The sequence below is a fragment of the Castor canadensis genome, chromosome 1 (genome assembly GCF_047511655.1).
Source record: "Castor canadensis chromosome 1, mCasCan1.hap1v2, whole genome shotgun sequence".
Lineage (NCBI taxonomy): Eukaryota > Metazoa > Chordata > Mammalia > Rodentia > Castoridae > Castor > Castor canadensis.
Window position 1 is genome coordinate 27,675,981 of NC_133386.1, and position 19,223 is coordinate 27,695,203.

Consider the following 19,223-nt stretch of genomic DNA (forward strand, 5'->3'; position numbering starts at 1 on the left):
AGGGACTTCTGTGGTGACACGTTTATAGGCGTTCAGCCACCACCACTTTTTGAGAGACAATTCTCAGAGACCCGGCAGACATCATGACACCCCATAGGGACTAATTAGGCATTGCACACCCATTCTGGATGCTCGCTTAGCTTAATTAAAACAGATGCTGACATTTTACACTGGGATATATTCTCCTTCCTGTAAGCAGCAAGGATGCATGAAGACAGAAATCCCCTTAGGTAAACCCTGTTCAATGTCCCCCGAGGGAGTGACGCCTCCTGTTTTACCTCAAATGGGGGTTTATAACTTAGCCAGTCTGGCACTATTTGCTTCCTTGTTTCTCAAGAGAGGCATTTAAAAAAGAAAGTCAAAAAATAAGCTGTGGTATCTGTCAAAGGGTCAGTCCTCACTATGTATATGAAAACTCTTCATGGAAAACCGAATGACTAAGAATATTAATAGTGTCCAAAGGTAAAATCTATTGATAATGATAAACCAAAAAATCTGAATTATCTTGAAGGAAAAGAAAGAGCACCTAGTGGCAAAACTAAGGGCAAGCTCATTCCTATCTTCTTGTTGTTGTTGTTTTTACTGGAGTTTGAACTCAGGGCCTTCGGCTTGCTAGGCAGGCACTCTATCACTTGAGCCATTTAGCCAGCCCTTTTTGCTCCAGTTATTTTTGAAATAAGATCTCACTTTATGCCCAGGACTGGCTTGGACCTCGATACTCCTGTTTCTACTTCATCACAAAGCTGGGATGACAGGCACTCACAACTACACCCAGACATTGGTTGAGATAGGGTCTCAGGAACTTTTTGGTCAGGCTGGCCTTGAACCAGGATCCTCCCTATCTCTGCCCTCCAAACAGCTGGAATTATGGATGTGGGCCACCATTCCTAGCCCTCTCATTTTCTTTTTGATTTCTTTCTCACCCTTTTCTTTGTAAGTCTACAAAGACTTTTAAAAAAAAAATTGGTTTGCGTTGATTTGGTTTTGTTTTTAAGATAGAGTCTTTCTGTCCTTGGACTTGAAACCCTCCTGCCTCAGCTTCCTGAGTGCTGGGATTACTGGCTGGCACCACCATGCCCTACACAAAGAATACTTTCAATGAATTTTTATGAATCTTTGAGTCAAGTTGCTATCTGTTCATAGCCTGGGCAATAAGAAAAATTGGAAAGGCAACAGAAATCAAACTTTAGTCCTCAGCTCACTGACTAGCAAGTAAAAAAAAATCCTAACTACTGTATGTTGAATACTGTGGGTACCACAAGCCAGTCTCATAAACTCTTCATGTGCATTTCTCATTGACTCCTCACCATTTTGCAAGAAAAGATTTTAGTAGTGCCGTTTACCATTTTGCAGAAGAAACTGGGGCTCAGAAAAGATAAAGGAACCCCCATCTCCCAACTGATAATGGCCAAGCTGGGACTGGAGCTGAATTGTGTCTTACACTGGCCTGTCCTTTCCCTTTACTCTAAGTTGTGGTTCAACTGTTGTACTCAGGCATCCAAAATATAAGAAACATGGTGAATAAAGGTGAAAATGTTTCTTTGAACCTCAAAACCAGGTGCATTTGTTATGTTAGAAGGTTTTCTTCTAACGTGGTAAAGTCCTGGCACAAAATAGGAACAAAACAGAGCTTCCCCCAGAAAGTAAAACTTAACTTGTAGAGAAAGGCCCAGCTTCATGATGCTTCAACACTGCAGCTCTGTGGGCTGGAAAGTCTCCTCGCCTGGGGGTGGGGGCAGTGAAGTTCTGTGAAAAGCATTGTCACCTACTGTTCACTGCCCTGCTTTCACAGGTCTGATGCCGCTTCCAGCCCTCCCTCTGAGCCCTAATCCCATTCAAGTACACAAAAAATGAGATTAAAGAAAACACAGCCAGCAAAGAAAGCTTTCCAGCCTGCACTTTAGCTTTGGTAGTTTTCTGAACACAACATGTAGTCTTTGTTCAGTGCTGCACGCCCTCCTTGGGCTCCTTCCACCCTGGGGTTCATCCTCTCAGGAAATTCATAACAAAGGGAGGCTGAGAGAGACCAAGTGTGTTATTCCAGTTTTCATCCCAAGGGAAGAGGAATCAAGCCTCCACTATTACAGGTGGCGATGACTGTGTCAAATCACGTGCTGTGTAAACGCGTGTTTTGCCAAGACCTGATTTGTGCTATTCAGATGACTCATGTCACTCTGAAATAAACCGTTTCTTCTAGTTGTTAATAAGCCTCCAAGGACCCAAGCCAGTACAATAAGGGCGCTAACATTTCTCAGTGGTTCTATTCGGTGTCCTTTGTTCTATTGCTGTCCCTTGGAAAATGTTTTGTTTCCTGAGAGTTAATTTCAAGCAGAATCTGAGTCCTTACTTTGTCCTTTTTTGTTTGTTTTGATGGTACTGGGGTTTGAACTCAGGACCTCAAACTCAATAGTGCTTCTACTGCTTGAGCTGCTCAGCCAGCCCACAAAAGCACTGCCTTTATTCTAATGCTATCATGTTTTGCTCTCTGCATGACCTTGACCCTCACGCTCTCTTTCTAAGCAAAGCCAAGTGGAATTGTTTAGTCTGAATTGGCTTTAGGGTGCTGGGGATGGAACCCAGCAAGTCACAAATGCTAGGCAATTGCTCTATCACTGTGCTCTACCAGCAGCCCTGTCTTCTAAGGTAAACACACCAGTTTACACTCTTACTGCTTCAGAGGAGCTCCTGTGGCTCCACATACCCAGTCCACATTGGTCCTGTTAGACTTTTTTTGGATGTGTGGGGAGTTGAACTTAGGGCCTCTACCTCTTGAATCATATCCCAAGCCCTTTTTACTTTTGTTATTTTTCAGATAGGATCTCTTGCTTTTTACATGGACTGGGCTCAGATGGAGATCATTCTACCTATGTCTCCTACATAGCTGAGACTACAGACATGCACTACCATGCCCAGTTTCTCCTTTGAGACAGGACCCTGCTAACTTTTTTGTCCAGGCTGGCCTCAAACCTCGATCCTCCTATTTCTGCCTCTCATTGTGCCTATACCTAGACTTTAAAATGTGGGCATTTCTTGCATATAAAGTGGTATCTTGTTGCCTCTGCTTGATTACCAATGATGTGAGACTTTAAAAATGTTATTGGTCATTTGGATACTCATGTCTCTTGCTCATTTTTTCTTTGGGGTTTTTGTTCTTTTAACACGTAACACGTGACCTTCAATATTACAAAGTAGATTAGATATAAGCAAAGTTATTCTGCTTCCAGCCCTAACCAGTACTGTTGCAAGCAATAGACCTTCCCCTAGTTTTCACGAGGATTCTTCCTCTTCCATAAGTGGAAAATTCCACAATTCCATCCAAAAGAAAACCTGTTAATCCAGAACTATCAAATTCTCACCAAGAGTCACCAGAAGAATTGCAACACTAGAAAGAACAGATGGTTTCTTAAATTTCTTCCCCAATCATTTCTATAGAAATTTCAGTGTTTACCCAAAAAAAAACCCCAAATTTTTCATTATACTTTGTTTCAATGACTCAAAACTCTGCAACAAGTTTTTGGTCAAGTTGTGTCCTTTAAGAAATTCTGATTTAAGCCTAGTGCCAGTGGGTCATGCCTGTAATCCTAGCTAGTCAGGAGGCAGAGATCAGGAGGATCGTGGTTTGAAGCCAGCCTTGTCAAATAGTTCATGAGACCCTATCTTGAAAAACCCATCATAAAAAAGGGCTGGTGGAGTGCTCAAGGTGTAGACCCTGAGTTCAAACCCCAGTATGGCAAAAAAAAAAAAAAAAGAGTGGGGAGGGAGGTGTGGGGATAGCTTTTCACTCACATCCTGAGCTTTCTGTGCAGACTCCTTGTTCACTGCCTTTGATGACACTCCCAACAACTGTCTATGACATATCATGGATGGAAGGACTGGAGAACGTGCCTCATGTGGTAGAGGGCTTGCCTATCAAGTTCAATCACAGTAGTGAAAAAAAAATCATATCACGGACAGCAAAATAACCCAGTGGAGAGTGGTCAGAGACTCCTGGACTTTCCATGAGTCATATCAGCTATCGGCCAAGAAGCATCACCAGATTTCAAGAATTGAAGGCTGCCTTCTCTTCTTACCACAGTGGCAGCCAGTCCTCTCAGCTCAATGAACTTGGAAGTACATTGCAAGTGTGGTGAGCTGTGTGACAATGCTGTGTGACAATGTAGAACAGGCCTGGCTGTTACATAATAATCACATAAACAGTGAAGTCAGTTGCTTCCATTGGTGGGTTATTTTTGTTGTCATAAGGGACCTTGCTGAGGTTTTGTCTTTTTTTTTTTTTTCTTATTAGTTGGTAGGAATTCTTAATGTATCTATTTAAACTTTTTTATTTGGCAGTGCTGGAGATTGAACACAGAGCCTTGGGAACACTAGACAAGTGCTCTAACACAGTACTACAACCCCAGTCTCCTTAATGATGTCTTTTGACAGTGGTTCTTCACTCTAATGAACTCCAAGTTATCTATTCCTTGTGATTGTTACTTTATGTGTCCTTTTTTTTGGGGGGGGGAGGTGGGACTGAGGTTTGAACTCAGGGCTTCACATTTGCAAAGCAGGCACTCTACCTCTTGAGCCATGCCTCCAGTCCTGTGTGTCCTAAACTTAAAAAGTTTTCCCAGCACAGAAGTCTCCTTGATGACAAGTCCTCCTGCATTGTCTTTGAACATCTTTATTGTGTGACTTCCTAATGTAGGTCTTTGTTTTAGTCTACTTCAAGCTGCTGTAACAAAACACCACAGAGTGAGCGACTGAAGTAAAATAAACCCTTCTCACATGACAGGAAGTCCAAGATCAAGATTCCTGGTTCGGGCCTGCAGAGGGACACCTTCTCACTGTCTTACCTGGAGGAAAGAAATTGGGCTCTGGTTTATTCGTCTTCTTAAAAGGACACACCTATTTGTGTATTCAAACCATACTCTCAAGATGGGCTTGCTGGTACATGCTTGTAATTCCAGCATATGTGAGGCAGAAGCAGGAGGACTGTGAGTTCAAAGCCAGCCTGGGATAAATAGTGAGTCCCTGAATTAAAAAAAAATGAAGAAAAGACACTAGCATCCTATGCAGTCTTCCCTTGTAAATGACATTAAAAAGAATGTGGTCTTCTTTTACGCCCTAAATCCACATTATCTTGAACTCATAAGGCTTTGGTTGCTTTTTTTCTCAGTATTAATTTCCAGAGTGGTGATAAGGATTTATAAAGCACAAAGTACCTAACCAACAGTGTTGCTATGTCTCCAAATTTCCAGCAGGTGGAGGCAGCGAGCCACTAAGACGCTTTCTGCGCAGTCAATTGCCTGCAAATGCTGTATCAGCTTGAACTGCGCAGGGAGGCTGGCCTGGCGGGCCGCTCACCCTCGTCCAGTTCTTGGACGTGCAGCACTCTGGGCAGAAACAGTCCTCGCTGCCACAGCATTTCGGAGGGGCGCTGCTTCCCTGGTGAGGGTCTGCCGTGCCTCAATGCTCAGACTGGGTCTCCTCGGCCCACCTAAATACAAAAATACCAGGGGCGGGGGGGCGCTTGAGCTTTGGACCAGTGACAACAAGGTCCGTTGGCAATGGCTGACCCGCAGCCTGGAATGAACGAGTAGACAGATGTAAGGGAATTGCTCTCTTTTGGCTGCCATTACAAAGTGCCACAGGCCAGATGGCTTAAATAACAGAAGTTTATTTTCCCACAGTTTTGGAGGCTAGGAAGGCCAGGATCCAGGTGTCAGCTGATTCCTGGCCTGCAGATGGCTGCCAGGAACATGTAAGAACTGTGTCCTTACATGGTAGGAGGAAAAGAAATCTTCAGCATCTGTCCCCCTGGTGGGGAGGGGGTGCAGTTTTCCTGATAGGTGCCATCTCCTACAGGTGTCTGTCAAATAATCAATGCCACCTCCTTGTGCTGACTGCAGAGACTTGGGTCACCTGTGGACACTGAACAAGTCCTTTACATGTGATCGTCGTTGTGATTTTGATTAATACTTCTTTTCCTTCTGCAGTACTAGGGATTGAAACAAGGGGCTTGAACATGCCAGGCAGCGCTCTACTATTTGAGCCATGCTTCCAGCCCTTTTGCTTGTATTCTGTTTTTGAGACAGGGCCTTGCTAACTTTGCCTAGGCTAGGCTCAAACTCAAGATCCTCCTGCCCCCACCTCCCAAGTAGCTAGGATTATAGGTATGTACCCCCATGCCTGGCTTAATTAGTTCCTTTTTTTTAGCCCAGGGTGGCCTCAAACTTGTGATCCTCCTGCCTCAGCCTCTTCACCTCGTTCACTACCCGTGTGTGCTGCCACAACCAGCTAATGAAAGTTTGGGCTGTTTTTTTGTTTTTGTTTTTGTTTTTTTTTATGGCACTAGGGTTTGAACTCAAGGCCTCATCGTGCTTGCTAGGCCGGCACTCTGCCACTTGAGCCACTCTGCTAGCAAAATTCAGGAGTCAAGCCACTGGATTTTTTTTTTTTTTTTGGTGGTGGTACTGGGATCTGAACTCAGGGCCTTAAACTTGCTAGGCAGGTGTTCTACCACTTGAGTCACTCTGCCAGCCCTAGTTCCTTTTAATTTAAGTATTCAATCACTTTTCTGGCTACTCCTACCACATATAATAATAGTAACAATAGTGGTGGTGATGGTGTTAGTAGTGAAACTAGTAATACTAGTTAACAAACGTTCAGGGGTTACCCTGTGCCAAACGCTGTACTAACTGCTTTATATGAATGGCTTCATTTGTACTTATGTATGAATTCAGGACAACTGTATTTTAGTGAGGTAATATATTACATATGCTATACAACATTGAACACTATCAGCAGTGCCTGAGTAACAACTTGTTACAAGCAAATTTATAAACCAGGCATGTTGGTGCACTCCTGTAATCCCAGCACTTGGGAGGCTGGAGGACTTGGGATAAAAGGGCAGCTTGGGCTACATAGAGAGACCCTATATCAAAAACAGCAGCAGCAGCAACAATAAAAAATTCAGTTTGTATATTTGCAATGAAATGTATAACTATAGTGAATTACATAGGGACTATAAATATTATAGATCCAATAAGTTGAAAGATGGATTTTGACAGCAAAAGACTTAGAGGAAAAAGTAGCAGTTTTAGAGAATTTGGGATTTTAGAATGACAGACAAGGAACTGTGCACCACTAACATCATCATTTCTGGGTTGATAAAACTAGGACCACACAAAGTTCAATAAAGTTCAGCTCAATGTAGTGATGCAGGTTTGATTCTTTCCCTTGCGTGCAGGTGGTCAGCACCCTGCTCAACACGACTTTCTTTTCCCTACTGTTGACTTTCCAACTCCGTCAACGCCCGCTTGACCTTCCATGTACGGGTCTATTTCTAGGCCATCTACTCACTCCAATACTACAGTATAATTATTACTGTTGTTTGTGGTAAGACCTGAAGTCAAGTAGCTCGAGTCCATCAAATTTGTCTTTCTCTTCATTTTGGATCTTCTAGGTGAACAACAGTGTCATATAAGTGCTGTAATGCAGTTGACCAAATTTCTTCAGAAAAATGTATTAGGTATTTGTGAGTGATGTAATGCTATATCTGGAAAACCTAGCGAGCAAATGATAAATTCAATACAAATAATTACAGTAACAGGATATGAAAGTAATACCTGGGAATCAATAACATCCTACTTTGAGAAAAAGAATGTTTCATATTTGAGGGGTAACTCATCTTTAGAAAGATATCAGTTTTCTCTAAATTAACTTATAAATTGGGCATAGTGGCATATAACTGCAATCCCAGCTACTTGGGAGGTAGAAGCAGGAGAATAGAAATTCAAGACCAACCTGGGCAAATTATTGAGGCCCCATCCAATAAAATAAGAACAAAAAGGCTAGGAGTGTAACCTAAGTGGTGGAGTGCTTGATACTTAATTTCATATGGGAGAATAAATGTGCAAGAATAGTCAGAGAAATACTAAAAAAAGAAAGAAAAATGAGAAGGGACAAGCCCATTGTCTCCTCAGACTGAAAACATACTATGAAGCTTTTCTTACTAAATTGGCAAATAGAAAGCCACAGCAGAGAAGTGGCACAGAAAGTCAGTATTTAAGAGAGAGGTGGCATTTCCAATCCCTGGGACCAAGATGGAATTTTAATAAACAGTGTGAGGACAACTGGTGAGCCATTTGGAAAATGATTAAAAATTTCATTTATAGTTCACATCATATATAAGAATAAACCCCTCTTGGATCAAGAATCTAAATGTAAAACAAAGAGCCCATACAATTTCTAGAAGCAAACTTGAGTCATCTTTAATTTGGGTATAGTGATGATCTTCTGACTGTGTCTGAAAGTCCAGATGCAGTGACAGAAAAACGGACACATTTGATTTTGTAAAAGTAAAAGCCATTTGCATAGCCAAAATGCTGTAAATAAAGTCTGACAATCTAGGTGCAGATATTTGCCATGTTTCAAGTTCAGTATGCTTAATATAGTAAAAAGTTTTTCAATGGGGGAAAAAGGACACAAACAAAACATATGAAGAGACAATTCAATATATATTAAATATTTATTAATTGGTATTTACTCATATAACTGAATATATGGCTACACACACACCTATAAATACATGACTGCTTTTCCTTTACTCCTTTTCTGGATGTTTCGTTCCGTTCACGGTCAGGACAGTACCATTCGCCAGGTCCCTTCAGTCCTGTGTCCTGCCTGCAGTAGTGAGAGGCAGTACTCCAGCCTCCATCCTGTTGGGCCTGGGAGCCTAAGGGACAGATGAGTGAGTATCCCATCCCCCACGGAGAGCACTATGAACCCTGCACCCTGAGAAGGAGCTGTAAATCTGCATTCCTGCACCCTGAGGAGGAGATACAGGGTCACATAGATCTGCCACAGGGCTGATAAACAGAATGCTCCCAAGGTTGTTTCCCTCCATAAGGGGCAAACAGACCAGCTCATCCAAGAGAGCTCGCACACGCAAATCCATGCCCAATAAAAAGAAAAACCCACCTAACCGATACCCTAACCCAGAGTTAAAGCATCCATTAAAAGCCCCCGCCTTCACCCGGGCTGGAAGACACCAGTTTCCGGGCTCCACTGCACTGCTCTAGCTGTAGCCTTTCCTTTCCTTCTAATAAATCCTACTTTGTGTACTGGCCTTGGCTCACGAGTCAATCAGCTGCCTCACGAGCCAGTTCTCGGGCCTGTGAAGGCAAGGACCCTCGACACCAGCCCACAACATTTCACACGGGCAGGTAACAATCCCCTGCCTCAGTCTCCCTAGTGTTGAGATTATAGCATATGCCACCAAGCCTGGTTACACTGTAGATCTTGGTGTAGAAAAGATGAATGAATCTGCTTTTTCATAATCACTTTTTTTTTTTTTGGTGCACTGTGGTTTAAACTCAGAGCCTCATGCTTGCTAGGCAGGTGCTCTACCACTTGAGCCATTTGCCAGCCCTTTTTTGTGTTGGGCATTTTCAAGATAGGGTCTCACGAACTATTTGCCTGGGCTAGCCTTGAACTATGATCCTCCTGATCTCTGACTTCAGAGTAGCCAGGATTATAGGCGTGAGCCACCGGTGCCCAGCTAATAATGACTTTCTTTTAGCAGGAATTTGACTCAGGGAACATGGTTTCTGCAGAAACTCTATTATATCAATCTTTGCCAAAGTATAAAGTATTTCCACATATTCAGTGAAAAGCTGTGGGTTTGTTGCAAAAAATAATTAAAAAAAAAAAAGTGGAACTAGTTCTTCCAGATCTGAAATCCTCTAGGAAAGCAATGATCTGGAATCTTCTCCATCAGTATCTTCCTATGTTGCCTATAAAAAAAAAATGCTCCTTTGGGGGCCAGGAGGTAGCTCAGTAGTACAGTGAACATTTGGCGTAAGCCAGGCCCTAGATTCAAAACCCAGAACCAAAAAAGATAAGAAAGTCATTCTAAAAAGGTGTGCATTCCTAAAAATGATCAAACATCTTACATATCTAAAACTCTACAGTTTGAACATTAAAAACTACTGTAAAGCTTACCTACTTATGCTGCTGTCTTATGCATCTATACTAGAAGAAAACAAATAGCTGGAATGCAGTATTTTCAGAAGAGGACAAGGTTTTGGAACTTCGAGTGCTTTCTACTTAGGGAAAATTCAAGCCCTTAAAAATGTGAAGTAATAAGAAGAAAAAGTGTGAATTTAGACTTCATACTGAATGAAAAAAGTTTTGAGTTCAAAGCATTTAAAATAATTTGGAACTATGTGTAAATGAATGAGCCTGACAGTGTTTACAAAAACAGGCCACCGGCTAGATTTGGCTCATGGGTTTCAGTTTGTCTACTTGTTGCTTAAGGCAGTATCTAGCCTGGAATTAAACTTCTGGGCGAATATTCTTTTTTGGAATTTCCAGTATGTGTAAATGTGTGTTCATATGGTGTTTTAGTCCTGCTTCTTACTATAATTAAACACCTGAAGCAGGCTGCTTGTGAAGAAAAAAGGTGTGCGTGTGTGTGTGTCTAGTCTCTCTCACTCTTATAAAGCCACAGGGTTCAATCACAAAGGTTCCATTTTAATTCTCTTATCTAAATGTAATCACTTTCCGAAGGCCCAACCTTTAAGTATCATAGTTGGATTAAAGTTTCTTCCCCCCTTTTTTTGAGGAAGAATGTCACTGTGTTGTCCAGGCTGGCCTTGAGTTTGTGCTCTTTCTGCCTCAGTCTCCAGAGTGCGGGAATTACACGTATATATCACCACATCTGACTTTAGTTTCTACTCTTTCAGTGCCATTAACATAGGACTTTGGGGATTAAACTCCCACATGAGATGGGGAATGGAGACACAAACCATACTTAAATCACAGCATGAGGCCAAAGTGTGTATGAAGTCAGGCTTAGGTATATGCAAGTAGGCTGTTCTATAAGGCTCAATTTCAAAGGTGGGATGGGAGGTAGAGGGAATGACAGATCTTTACTGTGGTTAGTGGGTACCATGGATCACTGCTTTAGAAAAATACAAATGCTGTTTGACTTATGTTGGAGTGATGTCCTAATACGCCTATTCTAAGTTGGAAATGCATTTAATTTAACTTGCTGGACACCATGGCTCAGTCTTGCCTGCCTTCGACCTATACAGAACACTTACATGAGCCAACAACTGGGCAAAATCACCTAACACAGAGGCTGTTTTATAATAAGGTATTTAATATCGCATGTAAGTTTCTTTTTGAGACAGAGTCTTGTTATGTAGTGTAGGCTGGCCTCAAACTCTGGATCCTCCTGCCTCAGCCTCTTGAGTGCTGGGTTTATAGGTGTGCACCACCACACCAGGCTACCTTATTTGATTCTTTGAATACCTGCATCCAAAAGAATGCTGGCCACTCATGATCATGGAGTTGACTGGACTGAGGTTCCCTGCATCTGCCCAGCATCAAGAAAGGGTGCTATACTGTATATTGCTAGCCCAGAAAAAGATCAAAATCCAAAGTCTGAAGCACATTTTCTAGTGAATGTATATTGCTCTTGCACCATGGTAAAGTAAAAAAAAAATTGTAGGTTGAACTACCATGGTTTGAGCTCATCTGTGTTTTAATTGCCAGTGGCTGGGAACAAGGAACATGGATAAGGTATTTGGAGATGGACATCAAACAAGTCTCTAGTGTGAGGAATAAGAAGCTATCAGCTGGAGGTGGGAAACAGAAGGCAGAGCCATTGTGGGAGGGAGGCAAAGGAGTTGGAAAAGTTTTTTTGTAGACGTGAATATCAAATAGAGTTTTGAAGAAAAAACAATAGAGGCAAGGAGAGGTAAGTATTTTGGTAAAATAAAATTTTACCAAAGTATTTCATTTTGGTGAAAGTGTGGGGATTTGCTGATGGATGACAGTAGTATACTTATGTGTCAGAAAACTTAGTGTGGCTGTGACAAATACCTTAAGTGGAGGAAAGGTTTATTTTGGCTTGTGGTTTCAGAGGTTTTATTCTATGGTCAGTTGACTCTGTTGTTTTGGCCTATGGTAAGGGAGGGTATCATGCCAGGAGCACATGGTGGATGGAGCAAACCTGCTCACCTGATGGTGGCCAGGAAGCAGAGAGCAATACAGGAAGTGCCTAGGGTCCCAATATCCCCTTCAAGGGCGGGGACCCAATGACCTAACTTCCTTCCATTAGGCTCTACCTCCTAAAGTGCCATCAGCTGGGGATCAAGTTTTTAGCATTTGGGCCTTTGGGGGACACTCCAGATTTAAACTATAGCACATCCCTAAGAGCCTTGTACTGATGTTAACAGTCCTAGTAGAAGCCCAGGCCAATGGTGACTTCCAAGACCCAAAAGTTAGAGTTGAATTTAAGGTAGGGCCAGAAACTTGTTTCTCTGAAGGCCAGATAGGAAATAGAGCAGTTTTTTGAGAGTTGTATGTTGTCTGTTTATTTCTGTTGTAGGATTAAAGCAAACATGGATCATATGCAAATGAAAGAGCCTGGTTGTGCTCTGGTAAAACTTTATTTACAAAAGCAGGCTGCAGGCTAGATTTGGCCTACGGGTTTCAGTTTGTCCACTTGTTGTTTAAGACAACATCTAGCTTGCAATTAAACTTCTGGGTGAATATTCTCTTTTTGGAATTTCCATTATCCTTTGCCTATTTCTAGTCCTAACTGGGATCTGACAAGAATTTTAAAAACCTGGTGGCTCATGCCTGTAATCTTAGCCTCTCAGGAGACAGAGATCAGGAGGATCACAGTTCAAAGCCAGCCAAGGAGCAAATAAGTCACAAGACCCTACCTCGAAAACAACCAATACAAAAAAGGGCTGGAGGCTCAAGTGGTAGAGTGCCTACCTGGCAAGCATGAGACCCAGAGTTCAAACCCCAGTACCACCACCACCACAAAATAAAACCAAAAACCAAAAAACAGAACCTGATGCCACCCTCTTTTTCAATGCTCACTTTGGGATGTCCCTAGACTCTAGAGCACATTACTTTCTGCAGGGTGGAAGGAGCTGAGGGCTGAGATAACAGGGCTCCTCACTATTGAGTAGCTAGGCAACAGTGCTGGGGTAGTGCTCCATTTACTCCACTTCCTTCACCATTGCTGGCAGCAGTGGCCAATCAGGAGCCCTCGGGATCATTTAGCTGAAGCATTTCAACTTGAAATGTGAAAGCGAGTGAGAATATCTTGCCTATGATTGGTGGAGCTGCATTTCCGGAATGGATGCCACTTCACTTGGCTTCCCAGAATGAACTGTAATGACATACTAAGTAGCTTGCTTTTGTGGTAAAATCTTCCCTAAAGCCAGATTTGCCATTTTAACTGTGGGTAAACAAAACATCTCAGAACTTGAGGATTTCCTCCTTTGCTTCAAAAGTCTCCCTTTATTCTCACTGTCTCCACCCCAAAGCCCAGTCTTGCCAATGACCCCCAACTCCCTTCTCAAGCTCTACTCTCCAGTGTCCCACACCCTCCCTTGGCCGCTTCCTCCTGGAGAACTTCCTGGTGTGGATTTTTTCTTCTGCCATTACCTTGATGGAGTTGAAAGTGACTTTCTTCTTTCCATGTTCCACTGACTCTGAAGGAAAGAGGGGAAGGCTGTGGTCCCATGCACATATTGGAAAGGAAGGAAGGGGCAAAATGGCAGGTGCTTGGGTTTCAGTTCAGATCTCTCCACAGATGGAGAGATCGTTCCTAAGTGGCCAGTCCTTGGGGCTTCATTTTAAGTTGCCTAGAAACACATCTGCCACTGTAAGAATTAATTTTTCCCATGGTCAGATTTGTCATCATTAACATGACTTTGATTCTATTTTATGCAGTAATAGCCTGAGGCTATTGTGCTGAAGAGCATTTGATTCTTTCTGAGTTTATTTAGAAGGCCCTGTAATCAGCCAGGAACAGGTCTTTACAAGGGTTCTGAAACTTGAGTGCACATTCCAACACCCAGAGGGTTTGTCTGGGCCTCATCCCATTAGTGAAAACTTGCACTTCTAACAAGTCCCCAGGCAAGACTACTGATGCTGGTCCAGGGACCATTTGCACTATTGGAACCCTAGGGGAAGAATGGTGACACTCCTCCTCTGATGGAAGGAGGAGGAGGAGGAGTCTCAGGTTAGCCCCCTACATCAAATACAAACAATTGTACAACTAACAAGGCCTTAGTGGCTCACACCTGTAATCCTAGCTACTTGAGAGGCTGAGATCGGGAGGAATTCAAGGCCATCCCAGGCAAATAGTTCATGAAACCTCATCTTCATAAAACAACTACAGAAAAATGAATTGGAGGTGTGGCTCAAGCAATAGAGCACCTGTTTTGCAAGCGCGAAGCCCTGAGTTCAAACTCCAGTCACACACACACACACACACACACACACGCATAAATTGCTGCACAACTGAATGCAATTCACCATGCACATGCTAAAATTCCAGGCTCGAGATCACTATTTAAAACAGCTTATGAAAGGGAGGGATGGATTCGCTGTCATAAGGAATGTCCCTGTTCAAATGTGACAAGTGTGGATTCTTTGTCACTGGGCAAAATACTGTTAACTGGGGGTAGGGGGAGATAGCAATGTCATTATCTTCCCTAAAAGCAAGTTGGATCCTTTCGAAGTCCAGATGTTAATTGCACTGGGATAATTATTCACTCATTTCTTTACTTTCTCTGAGATAAACAACGACAAAGAGTGATGTTTCAATGCAATACAAAGTGTAGAAGTGACTTGGTACGACCCTGTTTGAATGAGACAGCTTCTTATCATTTATCTGTCATAATGAATATGACTTCTTGTCTTCAAAGATGCCAAAAGAACAATTTCTCAATTTCATTTGTTAAACAAAGAATGAATATTCAACATTATGAAACTGAATGTAATCCTTTCATAAACTTGTCAGCTAAGTAGGAGGAATGACATAGTGTGAGAGATTCCAAGTTGCTAATGACAGGTTGTTTGGAAGGAGGGGTAGAGTGGGGAGAGTGGACACTTTGGCAAGGAACTCCTTGCAGGACCTCTGGTGCCACAGAATGCATAGCCAAGGGTTCTAATGGGACTCGATCCAGCTTGCGCCCTGTCACATGCTCATCAAGCCACAGCCTGCACAGGGCACTGCCACAGTCCAAGAAAGGGGATACTTGCCTAATCTTCTCAAAGACATCGGGGCTATCAGCGCCCCAACTTAGCTGTCTTGATTTTTCTCTAGGAGTCATTTGAGATCAGTCAGCCTGGAAACTGGAAGGGTGCACAGGATGACCGATCTTTTTGTATCTGTAAGACACTTTGGGGGACTTTCAAGAATTCTTTCTTGGCATTCTCCCACCAGCAGGGTCTTCTTTTCTGAAAAGTTTCTGTGAACATTGAGGGTCAGCTTTACTTTGTGGACTCACAGATCCTGGAAGGCTAATAATAAATGATCCCCTTAGGAATCCTACCCTATTTAACAATTAGAGCCTGACCTTCCAATTTGATATCACCTTTTTAGCCCAAGGCATGTTGAAATAAAAAAAATTAAAAAAAAAAAACCAACCTATGAATTATTTTGTTGTGAGTGTGGTGCTTTTTGCACCTTGTGCTGATGTGTGAACTCTGTCCAGATTGACTTAGCTGGACCGTTTCCCTCATGTTGTGATCCCAGAAAACAGGAGTCGACATTGTCAGTGTGGCCTGATAGAACAAATTACCATAGAACAAATTGTTTGCATTCAACAGAAATGTATTTCTCCTAGTTCTAGGGATGAGACATCTGAGACCAGGCCAGGGTCCTCTTCTGGGTGGTGGACTACTGACCTCTCATTGTGTCCTCATGTGACAGAAAGAGAGCTTGTTAGTTTTCTGGGGTTTTTTGTTGTTTTTTTTAAATAAGGGTACAAATCCCATTCATTTGTGTCCTGACCTCATGACTTAATTACCACCCAGAGACCATACCTCCAAATTTCACCACATTGGATTTAGGGGTGAACATGTGAATGGGGGGGCATTGCAGGAGTCTTGCTTCAGAGTCTCATTTGCCTCAGTAGTACAGTCCCTGTTCTATAGCAGAATCAACAAGGATTGATCTAAGGAATAAAAAGACATCAATGATCCCATTCTACTCTGTGGTCAGTGACTCCAAGAAAATTAAGATTCCGTGTTCACAACCTCACAAGGTTAAGGAATTAAGATTCTATATTCACAACCTCACAAAGTTTATTATCAAAGAAAAGTAAGGAATTTGATTTCTTTTCTTCTTTTTTTTTTTGGTGGTACTGGGGTTTGAACTCTGGGCCTTATGCTTGCTCAGCAGGTTCTCTATCACTTGAGCCACTCCACCAGCCATTTTTTTGTGTTGGGTATTTTCCAGATAAGAGCACATGAATTATTTGTCAGGGGCTGGCTTTGAACCGTGATCCTCCTGATCTCTGCCTCCTGAGTAGCTAGGATTACAGACATGAGCCACTGGTGCCTGGCTGATTTCTGATTTTCTAATCTAGATCCTGGACACAAACAGTTCTCTGCATCTTCAGCTCTACAGACATCTTATCATGTGAGATGAAAAAAATCACTTCACAAACTTCTTGTAATCGACATCTTTCTTCTTTTTGTTGTTGTTGTTGGGACTGAGGTTTACTTGCAAAGCAGCCTCTCTTCTATTGCTTCAGGCACACTTCTAGTTCTTCTTCTTCTTCTTCTTCTTCTTCTTCTTCTTCTTCTTCTTCTTCTTCTTCTTCTTCTTCTTTTCTCTCTCTCACTCTCTCTCTCTCTCTCTCTCTCTCTCTCTCTCTCTCTCTCTCTCTCTCCCCTCTCTTTCGCGCTCTTTCTCTTTCTGAGATAGGATGTTGCTATTTAGTCCAGGCTGGCCTGGAACAAATGTGCACCCTTGTCCTGGCTGGCCTCAAACCCGTGACTCCCTAGCCTTCTGAGTGCTGGGATTATAGGTGTGCATCACCACACCTGGCTTATTTCTTCCATTTGACTTTTTTATGGTTACTTCTAGAATGGATTTCAAGATCTTATTCTTAAATATTATTCTCATTGTTTTCCTCAGAATTTTAGGCATTTTCTCTGGCACTATCTATCCATTAAAAACATGTCCTCCTCTTATATATAGCAATGGCTGTCAAATGGCAGTTTACCCAGGAACTACATTTCCAATCCCCATAGCATCCATGTAGCCATGTGACTAACTCATGCCAATAAAACACAAAAAGAAATGTCTGATATTTCTGGGTCAAGGATATAGTAAGCAGATGTACTTTCTCTGTTCTTTTCTCCTTTGCCACAAGTACAGGGCAACAATGGTGCCATACATAGACTTAATCTTATTTGTACCATGGGTTCTTTAGCACACTGAAGAAGTCTCTGGATCCTATCTCAGAAATGTTTTAAAATATATAAAATAAAATAATGGATTTATAAATGGAAGAAATGGTATTGAATTATGAAAAGAAAACACTTAGAAGGTTAGTGATATGATAATATGTGTTTATTAGTTCTCTGTTGCTTTGTGACAAATTACTCCCAAAACATAGTGGCTTAAAACAACATTTCTTATGTCATGGTTCCTATGGGTCAAGAATCTGGGAACAGTGTCTCTGGGTGGTCTAGCTCTGGGTATGAATCATCTGGAGGTGTGATTTGGGGAAATATACAATTTCCAGCTCATCCAAATGGCTGTTGGAAGGCTTTGGTTGTCACATTGACCTATCCATGGACTGGCCTCATATGGCAACTGACTTTCTCCAGGGCAAGTGCTCAAAGAATTTTATAACCTAACCTCATCAATGACATTTCATCATTTCTGTCATGTTCTACTCATCAGGAGTAGATCATACAAGGATATGACTGTCAGTAAGCTGGAATGATGGGACCATTCAACAGAACGATCACATTATACATATAATGTATTTTCTTCATCTAGAAGCAGATGAATTATTGGAATTCTGAAAGAATGCTAAGTAAATATAAGTTGTTGAAAGTATTTTACTTTCAAAATAGTAATAATACATTTTTAAAAAATCAGTGACTTCTTTTTATAAGTCATAAGTACTGCTAATACTTTTATAGGCATCATAATTAAGCGGTATGATAAATTTCATTTCAAAGTTAACAAGGATGTAATTTTCCCCATAAAAATATGGTGACAGCACTGAATGCCATCCTATGGGAGTTGGTGAACCTGTGAATTCTGCTTATGGGCCCTATGAGACAGGGAAGCCAGAAAATGGCTTAGGGCATTGACTCACTGATGGAGAAAATATTCACCAATCTAATACAACTGCCAATGGAGTACTGGAAAGGTTAACAACTTCTATTACATGGGAGTCATCCTGTGTTTTAGAGTCTGTCACCTCAGCCTAGCCTATACTACTACCTTTGTCAACCCTGTATACATTTGCCAATTAATTGCTACGTTATTTCTAGTATCTTAACTTTGTCCTTCAACATACACCTTCCCACCCCCCTTCCACAGTGCTGGGAATTGAACCCAGGGTTTTCCTTGTTCATGGCAGGCAAGAACTCTACCACTGAGCCACATACCTGGCCCCAACATATACTTTTGAGTAAAAATTTCAACTTATTTTGTGTTAAATTCTATATCTCTATATACACGCATATAAATATACACATATATATACGCATGTATAGATTCCATACACATACACACACATATATATCTGCTATTATAGAGCATCTCATACCACTAGCAAGTCATGAACTGGACTTAATATGTACCAAAGACATATGGAGAATAACTCATGTTTTTCCAGTGACTTTTACTATTTTTTTATTTGAATTTCCAGTTTTATGTATCAGATGGTTGCTAGATGATCAAATCTATGAAAAAATTATAAATGACCAATAATGATACAGATCTGTAGAGCTCCTGTTCCAGGATAATTTTTAGGTACGTGAATGGATTTGTTTTCAGAGTGAGCATCCCATCATGGGGACAAATCACCTGACATACCATTGACAGAAGTCCCTCCCTGGATGTGTTATGGAGAAGGAATGTGTATAGGCAAAACTAGTAGATGAAGTTGTGTTGGCATAAATTAGTCTAATCATAGTACAAAGCTAAACTTTTTTCATGTAGATAAGAAACAAACAAACAATGAAACAAACACCAGAAAAACAAAGTCAGGTTTATGATTTTCCAATTCTTTCTAAAATGGAGTTAAAATGAATCAGTGGTACTTTTAACCTATTCACCAGATCTTAATATGACAGAAAGAATTTTGAAAAATAACTGTCTTGCAAAGGATTAAGCCATTTTTAGGCATATCATGGTTGAGTGAAATTCAGTGTACAGGTTTCTTTTA